The sequence below is a fragment of the Typopeltis vanoorti genome, chromosome 2, assembly GCF_054136105.1.
Source record: "Typopeltis vanoorti isolate ZY-2024b chromosome 2, IOZ_Tvanoo_1.0, whole genome shotgun sequence".
NCBI lineage: Eukaryota > Metazoa > Arthropoda > Arachnida > Uropygi > Thelyphonidae > Typopeltis > Typopeltis vanoorti.
In genome coordinates, this window is record NC_143550.1 from 101,487,777 (window position 1) to 101,498,476 (window position 10,700).

The window sequence follows — 10,700 nt, forward strand, 5'->3', positions numbered from 1 at the left end:
CCATTAGCATCGATCACAGCTTCAATTCTGCTTCGGAACCTCGAACAAGCTGATGCTACAGTCTCCCTGGGAAGGGCCGCAAAAACTGTTTTAATTTTATCCATTAACTGGGCTTTTGTATTACTGGAAGTGCGATTGGTGTCTTTTTCAACTGCGCCCCATACAAAATAATCCATGGGGTTAAGGTCTGGGGAGTTTGGAGGCCAAACATTTGGACTGGTGAAGTCATAGAAATTTTCAGACAACCATTTTTGACTTTTCCCAGAGGTGTGGCAAGGGGCCGAATCCTGCTGCCATACATACGGCCTACCATTGGCTACCCTTGTTATCCAGGGCTTGACTACAGTTAGCAGCTCCACGAACAAAGCCCGAATTCCAATGCCAGGGTTCTTCAACACCTGTTCCTGCAGATTTGCGAGGAATTCTGCTGTACGAACGCAATCAGATCGTCTGCTAGGGATCTTTCTTCTTGCTACATCCTCATAGTCACCATTGCAAGTCTCTAGTTCATGCCTGATTGTTTTTACTGTATTCAGGGAGCATTGGGCAGCAGTCGTAATATCCTTATTTTGATGGCGGGCACGAATCATCATGATACAAGTTATTCTCTTCCATGATGCAGGTGGGTTCCAGCTATCCATCCTTTCTGACATCTTGTATATGAATGAAGAAGGGTCCAAACTTTTAAATGAAGAGAAGTGTGTGTTAATACATGTAACTTACGGAAAAATATAATTAATTATAAATATGTCAAATTTATCCCGAACACCCTGTATGTGTATGTACATCACTCGTCTCTGGAATAATACAATGGGAAACGTGAATCTCAAGTGGTTGCACTGGACATCTTAAAGTCTTTAGAGCAGATCTGGCACAAAGGCTTGTTCCATTATTCTCCCTGCCCCATGGCTTCTACATCCTTTTGGACTGGATGCACACTGCGTGTGACGGTGGATGGCTCCTTAAACACTTGCTATGCAACTAATGCTGGGATTCGATTAGACAATATTTTCCCAACCGCTATATGTATATATCAATGTCCTACTTAGGTTGATGACCAACTGAATACACAGTTTTACTGATGACAACCTATTTCTTTCTTCTTTTTCTCTCAACAACCATTATGTAATACAAATGAACACATCTTATAGAGCAGGGTTTCTCAAATTTTTTGTATGATGGAACACTTCACAAATCCTGAAATTTTAACGGAACACCTTGGTTAGAATCGAGTATCATCGGTCTCGTATTCAATGTAAATCTAAACGCACGCTATAGCCGCAGCAGGCTGTATCGCATCGCAAAAATGCGACAGCGCACACCACAGGCATGCCATGGCCGCATCGCATCGCATTGACCTTGCTGGTGACCGCATGTTTCCTAGAATAGATACCTCCGTACTTCAGTCGCGCTCGGAGGTGTCGACAATCGCGGGCTGCTGAGTCAAGGCCAGCACTCACTGTCCTTAATAGCACAGTCCACATACAAAGTGAGGATAGCCTGATTTTCAAACATGTTTGAACTTGTCACAGCATTTAAAACCATTCCAGGCTCATATTAATTTTGATAATTTTTCACGGAACACTTATTCACTATCCACGGAACACCAGTGTTCTGTAGAACTTAGTTTTGGGAAACGCTGTTATAGAACATCAACCTACATTACCCTCAATTCTTGTGTCCAAGCTATTCTTCAAAGGATGTCAAGTAACCATATCAATTACAATGCAAGAAAAGCACAATGCTGCTTTATTTTATATCAAAACAAAATTCTTCTAGTATTACTTTAGACAATTCTCAAATCTCTAGGCAACATGAAATTTCTCTTCTTGGCATTACCCATCATCAAACCTTTCTTGACATATACAGAATACAAATATTGCCTCTTCGACCTCCAAGAAAACTTGATAGCGCTTCTTTGCTTCGAACATTATCCTTGTACAAATTCGCCCAACTATCGAATATCGTTTTCACATTTGATGTCTTTTAAGATCTCCCTAAAAATACTTGGCTCAATGCAGAAGAGAGTCCTTAGGTTAATGCAAGACCCATTTCTTGCCAATTCAATCCACCAGCTTTCACACAGGCATTTGGTTTCTTCCGTAAATAGTTCCACGGCAGCTGTGCATGTGAATTAACATCAATAATTCCACCACTTTCTACTAAATTCATTGCAACATGCAAAGGCGTCCACCCCCGGTGGCACTTTGAACCTTTTTGAACTTTTGCAGTTAATTCTAAAATACAGTCCCAAGAACTCATTTCCAAATATTGTAATGCTACTGCGAATTTTCCTCACAATTGCTGTAAGTGTTGTTAGTTGTGAGAGGGGTTTTTCTAAATAACATTTATTAAGAATTACCTACATTATTATGAAATAGACTTCGCCAATGTCATCGATGATTTTACTAACAGAGAAGCCAGAAAAATAACATTTTAGAATGTTGAAATTAAAGTTTTACTTCAAAAATAAACATATTGTTTTAGTTTATTTCCCTATACGTCATTTTAACCTTTTGTAGTATTTTTGGTGTGTATTGAGAAGGGTGGAAAACTCAGGGACCGCCCCCAGACTGCAAAAGCTGTTTATTGTTTACCTACACCACTGGCACATGGACAGCTGCTATCCAATATCCCCTTCAAAGTTCAACTCCTAATTCATGGAACACATTTCTTCCTCCATTCCTACTACTGCTATATTCTGGCAGTGGCGCACCGAAGGAGGTGGGCCTAGGGGCCCTGGCCTTCCCCTAAAAGAAAAAGTTAAAATACACTAAAAATTTTCCAAAATACTTTTCCTAATTAAAATTCATTTTTTTATTTAAGTTTTGTCATGTCTTCTGTTTCTATACTACTAATGAATTAGGGGTCACATAAGGTGAGAGTACCCTATATCAGTGGTTCTCAACCTGTGGTCCATGATGATGGGACAGGTGGTTCACAGGCAGACTCAAATTAACCAAATAGATCTATATATTTTAATTATCCAAAGAAAATGAATTAAAATTGAATAAGTAAGTAAAAATTACTGAAATAAAATGGATACTTAAAAAATAAAATAAAAATAGCGGCAGAATGTTCATGGAATGAACATTCTTCCACTATTTTCATTTGTAGCGGCAAAATGACGAGTAATAAAAGAGGGATTAAATGAACAACAATATGATTTTATTGCTTCCACTTTACCTCTGTTTTTTCAGATTTGAAGTGAACATATGTTGTCCACATGACCACATTTCAACCAATTGCTTGTTTATTGATTTTTATTGTTGAAGGGTTTCCTCCTTCAACCAAGGCTCAATATATCTTCAGAAGTGCTAAGTAATACTTGGACAAAGTGTGTTGTGAGGTAACCCCAGGATTTATATATTTTTAGGCAATTGTGCATATGAAAGATAAAAGCAAGCTGCCAGTTGAGTTGAAATGCTAATTCTCTTCAACCGAATTCCATACGTGAAACTGCCATAACATTCACTATATATATATTTCTAACTTTTAACACATTTACGAATTTTAACACCTTTGGTTGAACTTTATTGCTGCTTTGGGGCAGCGAACTCGCACGCATCTAATTAATAACAATAGTTTTTGGTGAGATACTGTGTTTGCCAGTGCAACATATGGTTTTGCTTGAGTCTGTACAGCATAGTTTCTGTATGAAAGGACATGTGATTCATTAATTAGTGTCATTTTTATCCCAGTTGTCTCTAATTGTACTATTTGTTGAGAAATATATTACACAGACTGCTGGTACCTTATTCACTGACATAATAAAAGTACTTGTTTTTCTTGCCTCTACAGTATAGTGGCTATTGGGGAGGGTGTGTTGTTTCCCATGGGAGCAAATTATTATCCCCTGCTCTAAACGTGTCTCAGCTTTTTTTCATTTGCGAGGTACATGCGAAACTTTTTAATTTCTTTTTTCAAAAAGTAAAATCAGGGGTGCAAGTTATATGCGAGGGCGAGTTTATTTGAGTAAGAACAGTATTTCAATTATGGATAAGTAAATTCGTACCTTCCTTAAATGGAAAAATAGCTCAGATGACAGTGATAATACAAAACGAGTTTGTCAAGACAGTTTGTGTGTAGTTTCTGAAGAGAGAGGTCTGTAACGAATCCACAGAAACAAATCCCATCAGTTGCAATGTGATAATATTAATATACTGAACGAAAGGAAAGATTTGCTGACTTGCTGGACACTCGACCAGTGGATCTCATTCAAAGGTAAATACAACTGGTTATTTTGTAGGAACATTTTTCTGTTTTGTGACTTTTCTCCCTTTACGGTAATCATACCTACATTATTGTGTTATTCAACAATGGTTTACAGTTTTGAATGTGTATATAAATCAATATCAGCAGTAGCCTGATTACGAATGCATGATGAAAGGGATGGGGAGGTTTGGAGCTTCCCCAGATAGTATTCAAAAGGTAAATACAATTGGTTATTTTGTATAGGGCCCCGAAACTTATTAGTTTAGAACTTAACCACTGAGAAAGCATTTGAGTTCACCTCAAAACTGCAACAGAATTTGGAAACATTTTCCGAATAACTTTTATAAGAAATTTCTGTGGGTTCACAATCCATTTCAGGCTTGCAGTCACGAGAACGACCTTTCGCGAAAAAAGAACAACTAATTGAGCTTTCAAGTGACAGTGGGCTTAAAATGCAATTTGGATCTCGCCTTCACTGAGAAGTGAATTTCCCGAATTATCTGAAGAAGCATTGAAAATCGTGCAGTTTTCTACAACCTATCTTTGTGAGAAAGGATTTTCATTGCTCCTTCAAAAATAGAAACAAAATACAGAATTTGTCTTAGTGTGTGTGCCGATCTTCGACTGAAGTTGAACAATATTGAGCCAGATATTCAGCAACTCTACGATGCCGAGAAGCTTATCCATCTTATTGAAAGAAAATAGTAAATAATTATATCATATTATAAAAAAAAATCAACTATCGCCTTTTATTCCTTAATAGGAGTAGGCGAGGCCTTTATACCCTATCTAGCTTTTGGAGACTGAGTGGGCAGTTCAATCTCCACTGGTAGCCAATCAGAGATAGCTGGCCAATGTCAATCACTAATTATAGCAGCCACCGATGAAGAGGCTGGCAAACAAGTGCTGCCATCTCTTGGTACCTAACCCTAACAAGATATGTCACTGTTTGAAATAATGTGGGTACTACAGTCGATTTTCTTGAGTTTACGGGACGAAAAATCCAAGTTTCTGGGAGGTAAAACCCGCTTGCCTGTGCCAGAGATCGACTAACTCGGGAACCGGTTGAAGATAGGCTTAGAAAAAGTTCCTCCAGTCAGTGACTAGAACCTAGGTCTAACTTCAAGCGACCAAGTGCAGAGGATGCAAGCATCACTTCCACTGAGCTACACAGGCCTTTTGTTTAATACAAATTAAAAATTTGTTCGATGATGATACACTTTTACTCGTTTACTTCCAAGTTAATTATGTTTCCATATACAGTATATTCAAAACATGCTTTTAGATTTATTATGTTATAAATGGCACAGTTTTTCCCAAATGTTGGTAATCCCACATACGTTTTTAAAAAAATTACATAACTTAGTGGTCCATAGAATTGTTTTAGGCATTTCACTTGTCCTTGGGCTTAGAATGGGTGAGAAACGCTGTCCAAGCCAGACCAGGAGGACACTGGTATCATGTATTGGCGAATCATTGCAGATGCTCAGTCATAGGTCATGTGCGATACGCTCGTGTTCTGTGCTATTTTGAAATGAGTTTGTTGAAAAGCATGTCTTCAACTTGAAACTTCTTTCCATCTCTGAAGAGTAACCTTACCATACGTAAATTCTTCAATAACATTGAAGTTAAGTTAAAGTTAAATTTGTAAAAGATTTTATTTTGTTTTTTGGATTTTGTGCTTCAAATTATGGCTGAAAAACGTACACAGAGTATTTTATTGAACTATTTCAAAAAAACCATAAAAGGATTATTCAAATGTTAGTAGCAATGTTGGTGCTATTAATATTGTCATTACCGATTTTGATTCCATTTCCCCGGTCGTAGGTCTGACAAAACCATCGAATTATCCAGAGGAAAGTACTTCGATAGTTATTAATAATTCTCACGACATCGTATTTTGAAAGAACAAACATTTAATTCTGACGATAACTTAGATATTGTGAAATTGATTCGCCACAACAATTAGTCTCACAGGTGTTCAATGAGATTGAAGTCAGGACATTGCAGAAGCCAGGACAGTCGTTTAACACCTCCATCAATTCATACCATTCCATTACAGCTGCAGTTTTTGTGGCCTGGGGTATGTAGTCTTGAAAGTTACATGGGTCTGTTATATAAAACTCCACAGTGTAGATGGCACCTGATTATCCAGAATATCTATGTACTGAGCTGTCTTCATGGAACCATGAACAGCGACCAGTGGTCCCACTCTAAACTAGCTGAATGTACCAACACCATTACTCCTCCACCGACAAACTTTACTGTGAGTACAAGACAATGTAGTAATACGCGTTCACCATGCTACATCCACACCCTGCCGTCAGACTGGAAACAGGTGAACCTTGATTCATCGTTCCAGAGTACATTTTCCACTGGTCAATTATCCAGTTCAAATGCCCTTTGCACCAGATCAGATGAGCAACCTTGTTGTTCTTTTTGTACAGTATTAGTGTTCATCATGGTGTTACTGGCGCTCTGGAACTCATCACAGATGGTCTCAGACGATTGCAGTCAGTTTTTGCGTGCCATCCATTGTAACAATCTCCTGTCCCTGTTAGTATTTTTTGGCGGTCGCCCTGGGTGTTTCCCTACACCAGTGATGCCAGAACGTTTCCATTTGTTGATCACATTGCCAACCGCTGATTTTGGATGCTCCAGTTGAGCGGCAATAGCACATATTGACATGTCACCAATGTGAAAACCCAAGATGACACCTCTTTCGAGGTTACAGAGTTCACGTCCTGTTGCCATACCACCTGTATTCAACTAGTATGATGAATTACTGCTTCCTACTATCTGTATACTGGTTTTTATGTTATTAACAAAACCTAGAATGTTCCATAACTTCATATAACAGGTGTCTCTGTTATATGAAGATTATTGGTGGATTGGATTTTGTGTGTGTGTGTGTGTTAGAATTAAATGACTGGCAAAACGAGATAAGAAATAAAACAAATTTTAATGGCACGACTGGTTTCCAGACTCCTTCAGGTGCAAAAAAAAATATAAATAAAATAAACAACCAATAAGAACCGTAAAGGAAATAATTCTAAACAGCACAATAAAGGATAGTGTATCCATTTCAACGTTAATGTGTTGAAATGTATGCGCTCACAATCTCGTGTACGCCGATATTGTATAGCAGCGCAGTGACAGTCAGACACTGTTAACTTTTATGGCAAGATGGATGACAATCCCTTGGATTTTTATCCCTCTATCGCTAAAGAGTTGATTAAATGAAGAAAAATTATCGAGCACCTGGCTCGCCCAATTTAGGGCCGTGTGAGAGCGTTTGTGCCGATGAGCTGAGCTGCTTTTGGGTGTTTGTTTCCATCTGTCGTTCTCATCGTAGTTGGATGACTCTTGAATGAGTTGATTGGGGGTGGAGAGCTGCCTGAGCGAAGTATGTAGAGGCAGTCCCACGAAGCAACGTGGGTATATCCGGTATGTTAACATCTCGATAAAGGAGAACATTTCTAACAAACCACGGAGCATCAAAATTCATACAGAGACACTTGTTTTGAATTACTTGTAGTTTTTTTATGTGGCTGGGGGGAAGTGTGACCCCCCAATCCATATGTTAAAGTGGGCCTGATTATTGATTTATAAATCCATAGATTGTTTTCAGTGCTAACTTGGCTTCTCCAGTTGAGAAGAGAATACAGTTGGACAATTGCGGAATTGGATTAATTGCAGGTATATACAATATGAGGGTTAAAACTGAGGCGATTGTCTAGTTGTATACCTAGATATTTGAATTTGGATTGCCATGGAATAGCTGCATTGAACAGTTTAATTTCTCCGCAATGAGATGCTTTTGTTCTTGTAAAAAGTATGGCGGTGCTCTTGTCACCATTGACATCTATCCTCCATTTCTTAAACCATTTTTCCAGGTTTCTTGCTGCATTTTGTTATCACTGTGTAGCTAAGTGTGGCATTAGAGATCGGTTCAAAATTGCCATATCATCCGGTAGCAAGCCATGGTGGTTGATCCCGTGCTTGGGACGGCTGCAATGTAGATGTCGAAAAGCAGCGGGGATAGCAGGGAGCCTTGGAGAACACCTGCAGTGATTCTTTTAGCAGAGGATCTGAGTCCGTGCAACTTAACTTGCAATTTCCTGTTTTTCAGATAAGAGTCGATGAGTTTAGTAAGGTATACTGGAATTTTGGCTGTTATTAATTTGTAAATAAGGCCTTTGTGCCAAACCTCATCAAAAGCTCTTGCAACATCAAGAAAAATAGCTCCTGTATGTTGCTTCCAATTAAAACCAGTTGTTATAAATTCTATTAATCTGTGGACTTGCTGACTTAAATTGAATTGTGAATTGAGTTTTGGTTTTGGAGTCGGATTTCGGGAATGACTTTTGTAAGTGATACTTGTTGCAGATGAGTCCTGAAGATCTCGCTGTTTTATGCTAGTGCTTTTATCCTAGGAATTCAGAGTTTTGTGAGGATACTGGCCAAACTACAACTGCACGATAAGCGGTTTTTTTCAGCTTTTGACACTTCACATTGATAGACTTGAAAAAACAAATAGACGAGACGATATTTGAGGAAGCATATCGTGAATTATTTCACGATATACTCAGACTAGGTGAGCTGCTTAACAACAGGGAAAGGTGAAACTTTATGATACGTTTCCACCCTGCAAGCGTCACAGGCGATGACACCGCTAAAATGGAGGAACAGTTGGACTCAGCGATCTCTACTCCCTCAGATTTTAAAGAGGTTCGTGTCGAGATTCTCAAGGACAGCTTCTATTATTTCGTTCACAAACAGCCTTGTCAACCATCAATTCTTCAATATCTGCAGACGAAAAATCATCAAATCCTTCTCTGCCAACTGCATGTGCTAATCTGGTGATATTGGGATATTCAATTGCGTGCAAAGGATAGAGGATTTTTCTTTTTCACACATTCTGGCTAGTAGCTTTCCAGCATGCATTTAAAGTTGATGGTTTAAAGTTCTGATAACGCCAACTTAGCAAGTTTGATGCAATCTAAAATAGAAAATTTCTTCCACACCATAACTGTCACTAAATTATCCTTAACTAATTTATCCAAAATGTAGTGGAATGTTCCTCTTATGTAGAAAGTTTTGAAAGTAGTGATCACATCCTGGTCTTGTGGTTGTATTAAGGATGTTGTATTAGGTGGCAGAAAACAAAATTCCACATTCCGGTGTTCTAAAACATTATGGTTATGCGCATTGTCTATGATCAACAAAAACTTTCAAGTCCAGATTTTTTTTCCCCATCAAATAGTGTTTAACTTCTGGAACAAAACAATGATGGATACATTCATTAAAAATTTCTTTTGTAACCCAACCTTTTTTGTTTGCCTTCCAGTGCACTAGTAATGTGATAAAATCCACACCTTTCATTGCCCGTGGTCTTTGGGATCGATTAATAAGTAATGGTTTTAAACATTTCAAATTGTAAACAAGAAATGATTGTTTAGCAAAAAACTGAACTCCTTCCAACCTGTTTTATATAGGTGGGCCTCCAGTAACACACCAACTTAACTTTGAGGAATCAGGGAATCAGCATAGCACCCTTCTGCTTCCAGGAACCAATGGCAAGTGAATATAACGGATCATCTGTCGGCTTAACTTAGGGGTATCGTAATTACAGAAATTGATTTTTTTGTTGGCCACAACGGTCTGCATTCTGTAGCATAGAGTAATCCTTGATATTTAAAACACCGAGGGGGTTTCCCCAAAATTCAAGTTTAAGTACATATGTACTGTTCTAAGAAATAATAGTTATAATGGAAATACCCTTTTTAACAGAACTGACAAACAGAAACTTTAAAAATAAGCGCCATTTGAACCGTGTAAAATCAACATATGCCATGTAAAAAGATAATTAGCTGTATGTATATTCCAGGGTGTCTCTGGAAACTTTCCCGAACTTCTTCCACAACAGCACATTGGCAGCACATGGCCTTCCCGTTGACAGTGGATGATGCAAAGCACATCCTCTTTCCACAAAATTTTTGTACCACGTGTAGATTGTGCGCCTACTAGCAGGTTGTTTGCCAAATTGCATGCGGAAATTCCTCTGCACTTGTGTTGCAGACTTCGTTTTCTCAACTCAAACACGCTCGCCCTGTACCATCGAAAATCACAATTTTCAAATGGTGTGACGTATCCTGCCATCTAGTGTTGTCATTTGATAATAATGTTAGGTGACCAAAAATTAATGCGTTTCACTACATTATTACACTCATTCAGCTTTCTTCCGAGTAATCCTCTGTTCTCCTGCAAAGTTGTATACACCCTTTTGAAACACCGTGTTTATATATCCATGGTACTCAAGTAGTACCAACCTTTTGTGGATGGGATCAACACACACACACACATCATGGGCGTATATTCAGAGTGTGGTGCACACCCACGGAATGGCAATATCACCAATATTATAATTTTGCATTTCTTCCTGTTAAACATTCCCCAAATTGTTTCCTGGTCTCGCATGATTC